General features: G+C 46.7%; 1 protein-coding gene across 4 annotated transcripts in view; it reads left to right on the top strand.

Moving 5' to 3' along the window:
- Positions 1 to 18,091, top strand: part of BTBD9 (BTB domain containing 9) — a 437,363-nt gene that overhangs the window by 385,606 nt on the left and 33,666 nt on the right. The window lies entirely within an intron of this gene.

The raw sequence follows: 18,091 nt of genomic DNA, 5'->3' as shown, positions 1-18,091 counted from the left end.
TGTTACACACGTCCACTGTCTTGTGGGCCACTGTGTTCCTCCAGCCCCTGCTTGCTGACTTTTCCTTTGCAGGGTTGCAGCAGCAACAAGGCCCCCACATGCTCCCCTCTGGTTTTCTGCTCAGTGGCTGTGAAAGCATCCAGGGGCCTGCCTGCTGCTCGTCCAGAGAAGGGCAGCCACAGGCAGTTCCTTATGCACAGGCTGCCATTCTTTGGATCCTGCAGTCTGATCAGCGAGGTGGGGGTCAGCATTTTATCAGTTCTCCACAAGAGACAGGGTCTTGCACTCTCATCCCCTCTCTGACACCTGAGGTAAACCTCTTTCTCATAACCTGAACCTTTGCACAGAGCAGTGAGGGCACGTTAAAGCAGATGCTTTTATGCGGGGAGCAGAAGGTACAAAAATAGCTCAGTATACCTTGGGGCAAGACAGTTCAGTTCAGTTGCTCAGTCATGTCCAACCCTTTGCAACTTCATGGATTGCAGCACACCGGGCTTCCCTATCCTTCACCAGTTCCCCAAGCTTGCTCACACTCATGTCTATCGTGTCGGTGACGCCATCCAACCATCTCATCCTCTGTCGGGCAAGACAGGCTGTTAGGATTTGGGATGCCTGGGCAGTGGAGAAGCTAATCCACGTCTAACCCTTAGCCTCCTACTCCTTCCTTGGCGATGGACTGTGCTCACTGGCTGAGCGTGCATGCATCTTGTTAGTCTTCTCTTGTTATCTGTGTGTCCTGTCTGCCTCAGGTGGATTGGTTTCCTGGAGGTACTCTCTCGGTGGTAAAACTCTAAGCAAAGATAAGATATCATTAGGAACTTCCCTGCTGGCCCAGCGGTTAAGATTCTGTGCTTCTAATACAGGGGGCGCAGGTTGGCCCTCAGGTCAGGAGACTAAGATCACGCACCTTCAGTCAGTCAGTTTAGTCGCTCAGTCGTGTCCTACTCTTTGTGACCCCATGAATCACAGCACGCCAGGCCTCCCTGTCCATCACCAACTCCTGGAGTTCACTCAAACTCAGGTTCATCGAGTCGGTGATACCATCCAGCCATCTCATCCTCTGTCGTCCCCTTCTCCTCCCGCCCCTAATCCCTCCCAGCATCAGAGTCTTTTCCAGTGAGTCAACTCGTCGCATGAGGTGGCCAAAGTATTGCAGTTTCAGCTTTAGCATCAGTCGTTCCAATGAACACCCAGGATTGATCTCCTTTAGAATGGACCGGTTGGATCTCCTTGCAGTCCAAGGGACTCTCAAGAGTCTTCTCCAGCACTACAGTTCAAAAGCATCAATTCTTCGGCGCTCAGCTTTCTTCACAGGCCAACTCTCACATCCATACATGACCACTGGAAAAACCATAGCCTTGACTAGACGGACCTTTGTTGGCAAAGTAATGTCTCTGCTTTTTAATGTACTATCTAGGTTGATCATAACTTTCCTTCCAAGGGGTAAGCGTCTTTTAATTTCATGGCTGCAGTCAGCATCCACAGTGATTTTGGAGCCCCCCAAAATAAAGTCTGACACTGTTTCCACTGTTTCCCCATCTATTTCCCATGAAGTGATGGGACCAGATGCCATGATCTTTGTTTTCTGAATGTTGAGCTTCAAGCCAACTTTTTCACTCTCCTCTTTCACTTTCATCGAGAGGCTTTTTAGTTCCTCTTCACTTTCTGCCCTAAGGGTGGTGTCATCTGCATATCTGAGGTTATTGAGATTTCTCCTGGCAAACTTGATTCCAGCTTTTGCTTCTTCCAGCCTAGCGTTCCTCATGATGTACTCTGCATAGAAGTTAAATAAGCAGGGTGACAATATACAATCTTGACGTACTCCTTTTCCTATTTGGAACCAGTCTGTTGTTCCATGTCCAGTTCTGACTGTTGCTTCCTGACCTGCATACAGGGTTCTCAAGAGGCAGGTCAGGTGGTCTGGTATTCCCATCTCTTTCAGAATGTTCCACAGTTTATTGTGATCCACACAGTCAAAGGCTTTGGCATAGTCAATGAAGCAGAAATAGATGTTTTTCTGGAATTCTCTTGCTTTCTCCATGATCCAGCGGATGTTGGCAATTTGATCTCTGGTGCCTCTGCCTTTTTAAAACCTGCTTGAACATCTGAAAGTTCACGGTTCACATATTGCTGAAGCCTGGCTTGGAGAATTTTGAGTTTGACTGTACTAGCGTGTGAGATGAGTGCAATTGTGCGGTAGTTTGAGCATTCTTTGGCATTGCCTTTCTTTGGGATTGGAATGAAGACTGACCTTTTCCAGTCCTGTGGCCACTGCTGAGTTTTCCAAATTTGCTGGCATATTGAGTGCAGCACTTTCACAGCATCATCTTTCAGGATTTGAAATAGCTCAACTGGAATTCCATCACCTCCACTAGCTTTGTTCGTAGTGATGCTCTCTAAGGCCCACTTGACTTCACATTCCAAGATGTCTGGCTTCCCTTCAACTAGAGCATAAACTTCTTGAAGCCAAGGTTGCATTCTCATAGAGTCCCTAACCTCTCTGCTTTTTGCCTGGCTGGTAGGGTTGTTCTCTGCTATTCTCTCACAGCGCTATGTTCCATTCCTTTGTAACAAGCTGTCTTAGCATATAATTCTATGTTATTTGTAATTAACTTTTTTATGTATGTCTTTTCGAGTGGACTTTTAAGTTCTATAACCGTAGGGGCTGGAAGAAGCACAAGCTGGAATCAAGATTGCTGGGAGAAATATCAATAATCTCAGATATGCAGATGACACTACCCTTATGGCAGAAAGTGCAGAGGAACTCAAAAGCCTCTTGATGAAAGTGAAAGAGGAGAGTGAAAAGGTTGGCTTGAAGCTCAACATTCAGAAAACAAAGATCATGGCATCTGGTCCCATCACTTCATGGGAAATAGATGGAAAAACAGTGGAAACAGTGTCAGACTTTATTTTTTTGGGCTCCAAAATCACTGCAGATGCTGATTGCAGCCATGAAATTAAAAGACGCTTGCTCCTTGGAAGGAAAGTTATGACCAACCTTGATAGTATATTAAAAAGCAGAGACATTACTTTGCCAACCAAGGTCCGTCTAGTCAAGGCAATGGTTTTTCCCATGGTCATGTATGGATGTGAGAGTTGGACTGTGAAGAAAGCTGATCGCCGAAGAATCGATGCTTTTGAACTGTGGTGTTGGAGAAGACTCTTGAGAGTCCCTTATACTGCAAGGAGATCCAACCAGTCCATTCTAAAGGAGATCAATCCTGGATGTTCATTGGAGGGACTGATGCTGAAGCTGAAACTGCAATACTTTGGCCACCTCATGCGACGAGTTGACTCACTGGAAAAGACTCTGATGCTGGGAAAGGTTGGGGGCGGGAGGAGAAGGGGACGACGGAGAATGAGATGGCTGGATGGCATCACCGTCTCTGTGGACATGAGTTTGAGTGTACTCCGGGAGTTGGTGATGGACAGGGATGCCTGGCTGCTGTGATTCATGGGGTCGTGGAGAGTCGGACACGACTGAGCGACTGAACTGAACTGAACTGAACCGTAGGGGACCCTGTCTGCTTTGTTCATATGTACATTCCTAGCATCCATATGATGCCTGGTACATATTAATATTTTTTGAGTAACTAAAGGAATGGTTCCCCAAGAGGACATCAAGTTTAGGGCCAGAGAACGTCTCTGTTTTCGTAGCTCTTACAAGCTGGGGCCACCCTTGGCCTTCACCTTCATGTTCTGCTGGGCTAGCTTCCTAATGCACCCTGAGCATTCCTCCTCTCCCCATTACCTCTGAATGTGACTGCTAGTGACTTGACTCAGATGAATCTCAGAGACACTGGGGCCCAGCACTGGGCAAGAGATGGCAGCTACCTGAGCTGATTTGTTCCTGTCCCATTTGTCTGTGGAAGGAGGGATGGATGACTTTAGGGCTCCAGATGCAGAAAGGAAGGTAAGTGGACTTCTGACCAAGCATGTAAGGACAAATGCAGAGGCCCCCCAGGGGCACACAGAGGAAGCACGTGCTTTCATATCATCTGTCTCTGGTGGTGACGTGCCTGTCTCATAGGAGAGCCCATTAAGACAGTCACCATGAACAGCGGAAATTCCATCAGAAGTTAGTTACCTTAAACTAAATGTGACTTTCCGACCCACATTTATGGATTTACACTAATTAGATTGTGGAATTGCAGCATCACATTTCATTATTACCTTGAAATTACAATTTCATTCTGAATGACCAAGCCTTGTAAGCAGTGTAAGCACCACCTGACACATATTCTGAAAAAAGCCCTGTGTTAAGCTGCAAGTGTGTAGTGGGCAACATTTGAAGAACTCTGATTGAATATATAATTCATGAAAGTCAGAAATGGAACAAACAGTGTTAGCTTTTCGTTGAACCAGCTGCACACTGGTCTGTGGCTCGGTGGTGGACCACTCTCTCTCCTGTACATCTCTGTCTTACACAATCTCTTTCTGTTAGGTTCCTGGCACCCCCTTACCCCTGTGCGGATCTTCCGTCGCAGAGCTTCTCCTTTGCTACTGTTTATATATCATGTGTACTTTGGCTGATAGTCTCTAAAAACCTTTGTGTTTCATCCAACATTGACTTCGCCCCAAAGCTCCTCTTTCCCCAAGCAGCGGTGCTGGTTTTGACAGTCCTTTTTTTCCTCATCTTTATGAGATGGCCCTCATCCAGAAGTGTGCTCATGGCCCTGTCCAAGATTAGGAATCCTTGGCCAGGGGCCTGCCAGCTGAGCCAGGCAGACAGATAAATTCCAGAAGAGGAATGACAGCGCAGAAAAGGAGGCTGTACAGCCATGAGACTCAAATAAATTGTATTACTGAATTATCCGTACCTCAGAATTGTTAAGAAGTCGCATAGGAAGACGTAAGACCAAGACAGGGGTTTCCAGAGTAAGAAGAGGAATTGGGGAAACTTGGGGAAGATGTTGAAGCTGGGTGTAACACATTTTTTTAAAAAAGGAAAATAAGAAAGAGGAAAAACAAAGGGAATAAAGAAATGTTTGACTGAAATGGGTGAAAATGAGCTGGAGGGGTGTGACAAGGTGAGTGCGGACCTGTGGTTGGTGAGGAATTGGGTAGGAAGGAAGATGACTGAGCATCTAAATTCATCTAATTCCTGTGTAGGCATATCTCCCCCTGCTTAGAAGAGTGGTGGCTTGGCACTGTGGTTTGGTGGGGAAATTGTGACAGTCTTCAAATCTTCCTCCAAACGCAGGGTTAGAACCTCATTTCTTTTGGCTTGCCTACATGAGATCTATTTAAAAAAAAAAAAGGAATACGTAAATAAAGCAGTGGAAGAAAAACTAGAATGGGAAGCCAGAAAGAACACCTGTGGCCACATGACCTACCCGTGATGTGTGTGTGTAACAAGCCTAGCTCTGAATGCCTGTTCACATTTGCCAGGTGGGCTTTTCCTGTGAGAGACAGAGGTTCTTCAACTAGAGCCTTCTCAGCTCATGGTACCCCCACAGGATTACATACTTAATCTCATTCTGTCCACAATTAAAATTAGAGTTCTTTTGTTAAGTAAATAAACTGAATGAATCATCCGTGCTAATTTAGCCCTTTCTCCCTTCATCAGTGTGATATTTATTTTTATCAATACTTGTAAGTGTTGTATTTGAGTGGCTACCAGCCCCGTTTTTCATACAAATCTTACAGTTCAGTGTCAAATGTATCTGATTCATGGTAAGTGCTTAGGCCTTCTCTGGGCTTCATTTCTTCCGAACAATGAGTAATTATCCCAGCTCCTCCCTGCACTGTGGGGATATTTGGACAGTAAATGAGATCACATCTCTGACAGCACTGCCTACTCTTCAGAGGAGATCTGCACTGTTGTTATTAGGTTAATATTGTTCTTTCCCAGAGTGCACCCCACCTAATACTTGCAGCACCACTGCCTCTTGGGGCTTCCACCAGCAGAAAGATTTCAGTGCAGTGGCTTGTTGTGCGCTGTGCTCAGGTTTCCTGTGGCACTCTGTGGGCAGGACTCTGTGGTGCTCCTGGCCTGTGTGTCTGTGCACTGAGCTCTTGGGTGTCTGAGACTGAAGGGGAGAAGATGCCAATGGCCTTCTAGGGGGAGGCTCTGGACTGGGGGCGGCTGGGTGATTACAGGAAGGCAGGTGCTGATTTACCTGTTTGCCAGTTTATTTTCTTTGGGGAGGCAGCATTTCAATTTACTGCATCCCTTGGAGGTTTGACATATCAATTAGATGTTATCGACAGTAATAGAGGGGCAGTTGCTGTAAATGTGAAATTTTTACTGGTAGGCCATGAAATGACACCCCAAGGGATTGTAACACAGGGCGTGATAAATATCATGTTACCTGCACACAGGCAGAGGGACTGATTAACAGGGGAGGGGTGATTCTGTCTCCTGCGCTAAAATGTTATTTGTTCATTTACTGTCAATCAAACCTTCTGTTCTAATTGGCTGAAAGGTTAAATCATCAAGATCTGCTCATAAACCACGTTAAGGTAGGAAGAACAGCGGTGTTAACTCATAATCAGTGGCTTGTTTATTTACTGCATTATCACATCTGCCTGACCTTGCAGAGCCTTTCTCCCCCCTCCGGTTACAGTAGCAACCCTGAGCTGCTGGGACGTGCACCTGCATGGAGGTTGCAGGGAAGGGGGAGACAGTTGCTATGCCCAGTGGTAAACCTAGGATCTGAAGAAGGCCGCAGTGGTGCTCCATGCAACACAGCCTCGGCGTAATTAGACCATGGCTGTTCTTCCCGCTGCACCCTAATGTATCGCTCTCGTATTGCACGACACTTGTAAAAGGAAGAATTATTTGTCGAAAAGATAAATATATTTCCACACTTACAGTTTTATAAAGATGTCAGTGAATAAATATAGGCATCATTAAATCACATTTTAAAGGCAGGTTTCTCGTTGTGATAAATCTGCATTATCAAGTCTCATTTCTGAAATGAATCATACATTGTAAAACTTTATGAGAGTTGAGTAAAGGATCCCTTGTTGGCCAGTACAAGTGTATATTGTCAAACCATGCAGAAGGATAGCTTCAGACCCCAGTGAGAATGCTGATGGGGTTCCACCCCTTTCTTGGGAGCAGTATTTCAAGTGCAAGCTACTTTGGGCTGGTAAGGAGCTTTTCTCACTGCCAAAGCAGCGTATTCAAAGAAAGCCAAGAGTATACTCCCTTTCAGAGGATCTTTGTCCTCATCTTGGCGCTGAACACAGCTTGCTCTTCAGCAGGGCTGGAAAGCCCAGTCTCCCAGAACCATAGGGCCAAGCAAGGTGGGTGCCACCCACCCCGGGATACTACACCCAACAGCACATGTGGACGTCCCACCTCCACCACCTACCTGCCCAGAGCCAGACACTGCAGACTGCTTTTCCTTCATCTCGATGTTTAATAAATTCACAATTGCAGTTGTCAATTCAGTATTTCAAGCACAAAGAGCAATGCTAACTTGTGAATCTGACATACCATACTACCGTATTAAATACCATTGACATGCCATATTAAAAATAAATTAGCCAGAGAGGATCTAATTGTCTGCTCTTTGGAGAGCATCTCTGAGATGACAGGGATAGCAGAATGCCTTCCTCAGTTTGGGTATTATTTGTATTTGTGAATGTATTTTAGGTTATCATGTTTGTGGAAAATATAACAAGTGTATAACAGTGGCTTTTATGGCAGAAACGGCCAACATTATCTGCTTTCTCATCTTGTGTGATTGCTGAGTTAATTTTCCCCTTAGTAACACTCACCCATCTCAAAACCACCTGGTCTTATTTATTCTCAGTGAATAACAAAACTTTGTGGCTATGTTGTTCCACAGTCAAGTTGCATGTGAGATGCATGACAGACTCCTAGTTGGTCTGACAAAACTGAAACCATTTCAAGGCAGAGAATTAATCAGAAAGACAAATGCTGAGAAGCTGGTCTTGGGTGGCTGATTTAGTAAGGAGGGAACATTTAGTCTAAGGAAGAGAAAGTAGTAAAGGAATGGCCTCATTTTCCTTCTGAAGGAATAGACTGACCAGCATGTGGATGCGTGTTGATTTTTACTAGACCTACACAAAGAACTAGTTAGTCATCAGTAACTGTTGGTATTGCCAGACCTGGGCACAGTCTATCTAGGTGGGCACTCAAAAAAAAAGTGACAGAGAGGGGGTCTATCTAGAAAGCCAGATCCAACAAGTGGATTGTTTTTCCCCAATCAGACAAAATGCCATAGAGAACTATAAGAGAAATTACATTTTATATACATCCAATGCATATACATTGGGATTTGAGAATAAAAAATCAGGATGGTGTCAAGTATTTCCTTTATAAAGTTGCTCAGTCATAACTTCACCGTGGCTGTCTTTTCTGTGAGCTTCTGTTCATAGTAACCCTCAGTCTCAGGTTAGAGCCCAGGCAGTTGCTGGCAGACATTCCAAACCAGGAATTTTAGGACCTGTACATGGGCCCAGCCTACTTTGATGGAACAGACTATTTGGGAAGGTCTCTGTAATGGGACTGGGTGGAAATCGGCAGGTCCAGGGGCTTGTTCTAGACCAAAGGCAATCAGTACAGCTTAGGGAGTGTCCCAGGCAGGTGACAGCAGGGACCTAGCCTTGGAAACTGGGATTCAGAAACAGACTGTGGCCCTAGGAGGGTTGGAAAGGTTAGGGCAGGACCTTAGGGCTTTAGGGAGAGAAAGGTGTTGGGTAGTAATAGGATTGGGGTTGGGGCCAAATTCAGCACAAAGCCTGTTTTTATATGGCCACTAAGCTAAGGATAGTTTTATATTTTAAAAGGATTGTAAAAAATAAAGCCTATGTGACAAGGAGCTGTGTGGTCTAAAATATTGATATTTACTGTCTGGCCCTTTACAGTAAAAGTTTGCTGACCCTGGAGGAGTTAGGCATAGACCGGAATATAGAATAATTTCTGGAATTACCAGGAATAAAGTGAGGGCCAGATTCTAGTGCTCAGATACACAAGAGCAGGATCCAGAGCATGGCTTACCTAACAATTGAGTGATTTCCCGTATTCCCCCTCACTGGGTTAAGATTGGGCTGGGGCCCAGGTTGAATCCACAGGTAAGAAAGGACTGGGGGGCTGCTACAGGAAATTGGTCATGGACACAGCTGGTGGCAGTGGAGGATACCTGACATTTCTAGTGACAGTTTACCAAGTGCTGTGCCAGCCTTTGCCTCCTTTAACTTTCCTGACTACCTGCAGGTTAGGTGTTCTCCAGGTGAGACAGCAAGGACTTCAGAAAGCAGGTGACTTGGCCAAGGCAGAACCCGAGCCCAGACCCAAATACTGTGGCTCCTATATGGTGGGGTTCCTGCCTCACCCTAGCTCCTCTCCCTCGGTAACCCTTGGCCAGCAGACCCCTCCACCCAGCCAGGGTATCTGTGGAGCACTTTTGAAAGCTGGGTTTGGAACCTCCCTCTCACAATATCCCCACTGACACTAAAATTACCTCCCAAGTCTTCCTGATTGCCTGATTCTAAACCTTCCTAGAGTTTTCCAGCTTGTGCTTCCTAGAACGTGAGCTCTTCCTCCTAGTTACAGAGCAGAATGGTGGGTCTCGAAGCGTGGTACCCGGACAGTAAGCGTCACCTGGGAACATGTTAGAAATACAAATTCTCAGGTCTCACCCAGACCTCCTGAATCAGAAACTTGGGGCGGAGGTGCTGGCTGTCTGTGCCAGCGCTCCCTCCAGGCGGTGCTGGGGAGCTCAAGTTGGAGATCTGGGGAGAGCACATCACAACACACAGAAGAATCACCCTGGACACACAACTCTACGGACTGGAACATTGCCTCTGTTCTCTCCAGAAGGTAGTTGCTCTATTTTCACTGACTGTGATGGTGCTGGTGACAGCAGCAACACAGGTCATTGTGTTCTGGTTCTGTTACGAGGCCCAGTGAGAATTTCACTGCTGAGCACTCCCATACTGGGGGAAAATCATAGGCGTTTAGGAACATGTCACATAAACCTAATACTACCAGACTTGGGGGGGGTCCCAACAGCCAGGTTTCCAGAGGGAACCTGCATTTCCCAAATTCTGCATTTCTGTAGAATGCACACTAGTGTATCTAGAACCAGACTTATAATTTGGTATGAAAAGGGTTCCCAGCCAGGGGTTCTCAGAAACACTCTACAGAGCCTGTACCAGTCTTCTGCGTCCCAGATCCACTGGCTAATGACACATTTTGACTCAAAGTTGGGAGTCATGATCTTTCCAACAAACATTAGGAAACTGACAATAAGAAAATCATAAAACCAAAGTTGGGTCTCCCAAAGGTGCACCAGTACTCCTCACGGGCACTGAGTCCACAGGTGGTACAGTGTCACTTTCATTGTTAATTTAGTACGGGTCCCTCTCGTGATGTTTGGTCACATCCAGAAGAAATGGTTCCAAAGGACATTTGTCATCTTCAGTTATAGATGAGAAACAGCCCTTCACAAGGAGCAGAGGGTGAAAATAAAGATATCTTCCCCAGAGCCTTAAAATCGATACCCCTCGAGGGGTCTTCTTCCTGGAGCCGTCTCTAGGCAAGGGCTGGGATTGTCATTAGTGGTGGTAATACTGGGGGTTTTTTTGGTTGTTGTTCATCTCTAGTTTAAAGGCTTCTCAGTAAAGAGTTTCAGATTTAGAGTTCTGCTGACTGGATGGAAAAAAAAAAAAAAGAGCTGAATGACAGAACAGCTGAAATTTCATCCATTTCTACATGTCACACACCATAGCCCTTCAGGACTGCCCAGCAGGACACCAGTGTGATCCTGATGGGAGCTGAGCCACAACAAAGCGGGGAGATGAGTAAAAATCATCTCGCAACTTTAGGAAAATCTACTTTGGGCTTTCACACACTTGGTTGAACTTTTCAAAAATATTGAATAAACCACTTGCCAGCTGTGATTACCAACAGCTCTATTTGACAGTCCTTGACATAAAGCCAATGGGCATGCGCGACATCATCCGGCTCTAACAGGGCCTTGGTTAGCAGCTGCTGGGGGGCTGAGGGTGCTCCTGGGCCTGGCCCATGATTCCTGCCCCCAGGTGCTGTGCACTCAAGCATCGCTAAACTGTTTGCCTAGCAAGCCCAGGGGCGGACACGAAGCCTGCCTGTACATCTCCATCACTCAGAGTGCTCTTTATGTTCCGATCTCCAGGAACACAAATAATATTCTTTCTAAGCCGCTCCAAAATACAAGTGATAGAAAATATCATGGAAAAGGTGAACTGCCAGACAGTAAGCCCTCATGACCAAGAGCTTATTCATAAAATGATGACAAATTTATTACACACACTCACGGCCAGCTTTCTGAGATTAATAGCTGATCTATCTGGTTTTAAAGCCTGACAGTGGAATCAGAAAGAGTTACTGGTTAGTTTTCTCACCCATCTCCTTCACCCAGCAGCCTTCTTCCCCAAGAAATAATACAGAAAAATAAGCTGATTTAGCTTCAGCAACAGTTTTACAGTATTTTATGGCAGGAAATTTCCATGTGCCAAGGATAACTTTTAACCTTGTTGAATGCAATTTGACTTCTTGGCATCTGCCTTCAACTCTGCAGAACCCTTAGGGCAGGGGACTAGCATGGTGAATAACTAGGGGTAGATTGAAACACAGCCAGAAAGGAAGCCATATTTGTGTGTGTGTCATGGCTGCCTGTCTACTATGAAGCAGTAAAGAAGTCATTGTTTGATGTCTTAGCCTTGGGGGCATGAGCAGAATTCAAAGCAGATGTGAAGAAATACACTGCGTCAAATCTTAGGCACGCAAACACATATATGCACCGCCTAGGTTCAGAAAATAGGAGGAAATCTCTGAGGTTGCTGGCTGAGTCAGGATTTGCCACAAACAGCAAGGTACCTCCCATGCAGTTTCTTTCTCCCTGAGCCTAATTGAAAGGATCTAACTATATAACCCCTGGCCTGCCATACTTCTAGCCTCTCTCTTTGCTGAGCTGAATCCTCCTACCTGGCTTCGCATCTGATTGTTGTATCAGAAATTTTCTGAATTATTCAGTGTATGCCCTTATCACGTGCCCTGCTTGTCTCCTGTCCTGTCTCCTCGGCTACCACACTGAATTTACCGGAGCTCGCAGCTATCTCTTCCTATGGCACCAGCATGATGATGCCCAGCGGCCTGGCTGAAGGTGCTGAGATGGGTGGATCAAGGTCACGGGAAAGTTCATTCTTGCCTGGGTCTAGGCCACTGTACAACAGGAATGTGGGAAGGGGTCAGAGACCCCTTTGGGAAGGACTCAAAACCAGCCCTGGAGAGCAGGGCGCCTGCAAGAGAACACTCGCCCCTTGTAAATCTTTAGAGAGGTCTAGGCCAGCAAAGGCTGGGCCTGGAAAGTTACCAACACCGAGTTGAAGGTGGCAGTGATTTTTTTTTTTTTTAAATCAAGGAAGTGTTGGAAAAGAGGAAGTGGTGATTTTTTTTTTAAACTGAACTTTTTTACCCTCAGAAACAGTCCCTGAAGGAAGATTGGTACAAGCACGAACTGCGTTACATTCATTCGCTTATGCAGGTCCCAGAAGAGACCTTTATGGGGCCGTCTCGAATACTTGTCACCTTTCCATTACAGAGCCCACATCCAGAGAGTCCCAGCGATAAATGGCTCTAGGCTCATCTTGGGCAGCTCCATGCTAGGAGCTATAGTTTTCATCAAAAAGAAACTTTTTTTTTTTTTTAATATACTCTGGAGATTTTTTAAGCTCTCTCCAGTGCTCCCAATTTCTTATCTGTTCAGTTGCAAATATCAAGCCCTTAATGGCTGGAGAGGGAGAGTCTATTTTTAAGTTTTTACTGAATAATCTCCCCTCACTCCCTCCCAGTGTGAGGTGCTGCACGAATTTGGCATGTCATAAGATCTGGAAGCCCTAAGGAGCTTAGTGTAATTTTTAGGTATGAAATTGGTCAGGTTTGACTCAGAGAATGTCTGGCGGTCCTTCTGAAGGGCCGCTGGCTTGCTTTGCTCTGTGTCCTATCGTGGGTTTCTGAGGTCAGGGCCAGGTTTTGTTCTGCACACATAGGCTTTTGGCATGAATTTCCATAAAAGCAGACTTTTTTTTTATTAAACCTAAAATTCAGGGGGAATTTCGCCCTCGTTGTGTTCTAAATCCCTTTGGTATTTAAAACACTAGGAAATGAAATTGCCAAATTCTTAACATTTGAAAATCGACTCCTGCCCACGCCTGGTCCTCACGTTCCCAGCGCACACCTCGGGGCGGGTACTGTGGTGGGACACGTGGAGGTGGCCGTGGTCACCCAGAGCCTGGAAGAGGCGGCACTGTCCTTGGAGGCACAGGCCTCTTCAGAGTGATTCCACACTCCTTAGAGGCTAGAAGGAGCCACTGGTATCGTTAAATCAATACTTGTGCTGAGCATCATGCTTGCCTGGGACCGGGAATCCTCTGGGGAACAGCGAGCTGGATCTGCCCTCCCCTCCAGCCCCCAGGGCTGCCTGCTGGCAAAAAGTGTGACCAAGCCACCAGCTCCTCCATCCTTTCAGGGGAGACCCAGACCCAGGTGGTGATTGTATTCCAGGCAAATTTCAGCAAAATTTCCAAGCACCTGAGATGGGTATTGAAAGATCAAAAGTAGGAACATCCCTAATGAACAGCGTGGAGCAAATCAAGGTACTGGAGCTGGTGTAGGGCCCTAAGGGAGGAGAGGTGAGTCCTCCCTCACCTTACCACAGGCCCAGCCTAGCTTGGTCCAGTCCATTCTGGAAAGGAGCAGCACAGCGTGTGGAACCCCAGCTGCATGGAGACCCCTTGTTCCTCTGCTCTCCTCACCTCCAGGGCAGGGCCACACAGGTGTGTCTCTTTACCCCACCGAGGACAGGACCCCCCACAGCCTCTCCTGCTCACCATGCCAACTGGCTTCTCATTTGCCTGTGGGCAGCTTGCTGACTTCCCTTATGCCCATCAGCCACTCACAGTGGGCCTTGGCACCCCAGAGGCACATTGGTGGACTCTGCCCAGGGACGGCAAAACCTTGGTCTCAACACTGCCTGGCTTCTGGAGTCTGTTCGAGTGTGTATTTCCAGGGACATCAAGGACGTGTGGCAGCCAGAGTCCCCGTGTTAACTTACAAACACAGCCCCGTTCAGCCGCCTCCTGCTAGTGCCCCCAGTGTAGGGACAGTTTGCTGGCATTTATTCATCAGAGGGGGAAGAAAAGGTGTTTGTTTGTAATGTGGAATAATGAATTTTGTCTGAAGAAGATGAATAAGTGATCTTCAATTAATGGCTAATTCTTCAGTATCAGAGAAACCTGAGCCACAGTGAATTTTTAATACAAAATTCTTATTACTGGAGCCTTCTAGAACTCCAGAGAAATGGACAGAACTTGGAGAATTTGTGGTTGAGGACCTCCCAGTCTCCACAGCGTGTCTTATGAATTGGTTTGTTAAACTTATTTCAGGCTCTAGATCTCTACATTCTGAGCAAGGTGATCTTGGGTAGTAAGCTATCTGAACCTATTTCTTATTCCTTTGTTTGTTCATAAATCTCCTTAGAGGTGTGAACCTTGCAGCGTAAAATCTTTGTACCTAAAAAGCTCAGCTCTATTGGTCAGCTTCCTCAGAAAAACTCATGAACTAAGGCTGCTGAGGAACACCTTTCGCCCTGAGAGGGGGGAGGGGAGGGCCTGTTAGACCTGGACCCCAAAGGTAGGTGACACAGGTGTTCGGGAGGGTCAGGAGGGACTCCTGACTCTGTGCAGCCGTCAGCTGAAGTCACACTCTCCCTTGGAGAATCCCAGCTTGCTCTCCTCCTGACGGTCTCCTTGAGGAGGCAGATAACAGGCGGGGGAAAGGTCTTTAATTATAAGATCCAAGTGTGACAGAAACCCTATTAGAAAGAACACATCTCTTCCAAAGACTTACCAGACATTTAGAAGTTTCAACAGAGTTTAAATTTGTGAGGGAAACCATTAAACCTTGTAAGAAGGAAATGCCAGACCAAGAGGGTCCTTTGTAGACAGTAATTTGATTGACGAGGCCTCCCCTGTTTCTACGCCACACGAAAGCTCTTGCCCAGATGCAGATGTGTGTGTGCGCACACAGAAACAGACAGCAACTCCCACCACCGGTTGTGTACAAACATGAGTAAAGAGGCAGGAGGAAACATGCATTTTCTTTTTTTCTGCATGAGACTCAAAACCACTGCGTCTCTGGCACAGCTGCTTTGCAAGAGAGAAAGAGAGGAAAGCACTTGGCCCCAGAGTCTGTTTATGTGTTTGAGCCGAGGAAGCGATTTTTGTTGCGAGGAGCTCTAAGTGAGACAGACAGAGCCAGAGAATAAGAGAGAGAGAGAGATAATTATCTAAATTATGTTCGTGCTATTATCGAAGACGAATATAGTTAAAATGTAATTAAATATGACGGGCTAGCAGGATGTAAGGCAAGCTTTGGAATGCTAATCATCAATTACTGCGTCCCCTTAGGGGAATCAAGGAGAGCTGCATGGCAGAGAGAGGGAGCGGGGAGCTTGGGGATGGGGGCTGAGCGAGATGTGCATGAAAACAGCCCCCCTCGTCCGTCTCCCCCACACTCTGGTTCAGACACTCCTCAGCGGTCCCAGGACACACGCCTTTCTGTAGCTGCCACAGGCCTAGAAGCGTTCAGCTCAACTCTTAGGAGGAGCTGACAGGAAGGTCTCGACCTTCTCTTTGAGAGGAAACTTCTCTTACAGGGAAAATTAGGCTCTGAGCAGGGATAGTAAAGCCAAGACGTGCTCAGGTTAAAGCATTAAATGCGAGTGCATTCACCAGAGCGGCCTAAGACCCACCTTGGCCAGGAAGTGTAAAATGCCCACCTACCCACCCCCCACCCCCCTGCAGCGCACCCTTGGTCCAGAAGTCCCTGGGGCGGGAGGAAGCTAGGGGAAGTCTGCTCTGAACTGTAACTGGAACAGGTGACACCCGTCGTCCTAGCAAATTGCTCCCCACCAGACACCCCAGCCTGAAGAGGGGCTCCACTACAGCTGAACACAGGCTCACGCAGGGCCCACCCCCGGAGACTTTTAACTGATCTGGGGTGTGGCCTGCGAGATGGAAGGTTCCGAAGCCCCATGAGTTACCCCAGAGTGCAGCCAGGATTGAGAACCCTTTGGTCTCACTGGAACCTGACTTCTGTTAAGCTGGCCACAGAGGGCAGGCATCCAGCAGTGGAGACCATGTCAGCTGCAGGGTCTCTCCACGAACCCCACTCATACCTGTGTTGAGGCCAAGAAGAGAACAGTGTAAGACAATACATAGATTTTTTTTTTTTAACAGAAACATAATTTGTGTATCACTTCTTTTGTTAGATTCCCCCAAAGAATTTTAACGTATCTGGGATTCCTGTATAAGAGTTAGAAATTGAGTTCCCTCTATTTAACACTCCCTGAGCTGTATCTTCTTCCAGCCCAGCGTTCCTCATGATGTACTCTGCATAGAAGTTAAATAAGCAGGGTGACAATATACAACCTTGACGTACTCCTTTTCCTATTTGGAACCAGTCTGTTGTTCCATGTCCAGTTCTAACTGTTGCTTCTGACCTGCATACAGGGTTCTCAAGAGGCAGGTCAGGTGGTCTGGTATTCCCATCTCTTTCAGAATGTTCCACAGTTTATTGTGATCCACACAGTCAAAGGCTTTGGTATAGTCAATGAAGCAGAAATAGATGTTTTTCTGGAACTCTCTTGCTTTCTCCATGATCCAGCAGATGTTGGCAATTTGATCTCTGGTGCCTCTGCCTTTTCTAAAACCTGCTTTAACATCTGGAAGTTCACGGTTCACATATTGCTGAAGCCTGGCTTGGAGAATTTTGAGCATCACTTTACTAGCATGTGAGATGAGTGCAATTGTGCGGTAGTTTGAGCATTCTTTGGCATTGCCTTTCTTTGGGATTGGAATGAAGACTGACCTTTTCCAGTCCTGTGGCCACTGCTGAGTTTTCCAAATTTGCTGGCATATTGAGTGCAGCACTTTCACAGCATCATCTTTCAGGATTTGAAATAGCTCAACTGGAATTCCATCACCTCCACTAGCTTTGTTCGTAGTGATGCTTTCTAAGGCCCACTTGACTTCACATTCCAAGATATCTGGCTCCAGGTGAGTGATCACACCATCATGATTATCTTGGTCGTGAAGATCTTTTTTGTACAGTTCTTCTGTGTATTCTTGCCACCTCTTCTTAATATCTTCTGCTTCTGTTAGGTCCATACCATTTCTGTCCTTTATCAAGCCCATCTTTACATGAAATGTTCCCTTGATATCTCTAATTTTCTTGAAAAGATCTCTTGTTTTTCCTATTCTGTTGTTCTCCACTATTTCTTTGCATTGATCGCTGAGGAAGGCTTTCTTATCTCTCCTTGCTATTCTTTGGAACTCTGCATTCAGATGCTTATATCTTTCCTTTTCTCCTTTGAACTGTGGTGTTGGAGAAGACTCTTGAGAGTCCCTTGGACTGCAAGGAGATCCAACCAGTCCATTGGAGATCAATCCTGGGTGTTCATTGGAAGGACTGATGCTAACGCTGAAACTCCAATACTTTGGCCACTTCATGCGACGAGTTGACTCACTGGAAAAGACTGATGCTGAGAGGGATTGGTGGCAGAAGGAGAAGGGGATGACAGAGAATGAGATGGCTGGATGGCATTACCGACTCGATGGACATGAGTTTGAGTGAACTCCGGGAGTTGGTGATGGACAGGGAGGCCTGGCGTGCTGTGATTCATGGGGTCGCAAAGAGTCGGACACGACTGAGCGACTGAACTGAACTGAGCTGTATCTAAGGCTGGGGTAGAACGCTGGCCACCTCCTGGGCCGGAGGGTGGTGGGAGTGAGTGAGGAGGACCCGGCCAGGGCAGAGCCCCCCAGGCGGGAGGGCAATACCACAGGGGAATGGCCCAGGCCATCACTTCCACCTGGGCGCCAGCCAGTGTTTTCTCCACACGACCCCAGGACGCCAGTTCATCTGGTTTTCAAGAGGAACCAGAAGTTTTACTTTTTAAAAGTAGCTTTTTATCTGACTGCCCGGGGTCTTAGTGGGATCTAGATCCCTGACCAGAGATTGAACCTGGTTCCCCTGCATTGGGAGTGTGGAGTCCCAGCCACTGGGCCA

The sequence above is a fragment of the Moschus berezovskii genome, chromosome 23, assembly GCF_049115385.1.
Source record: "Moschus berezovskii isolate FMDL1 chromosome 23, NW_MosBer_1.0, whole genome shotgun sequence".
Lineage (NCBI taxonomy): Eukaryota > Metazoa > Chordata > Mammalia > Artiodactyla > Moschidae > Moschus > Moschus berezovskii.
Note: the sequence above shows the minus strand (reverse complement) of the source record. Positions and strands in the feature narration are given on the sequence as shown.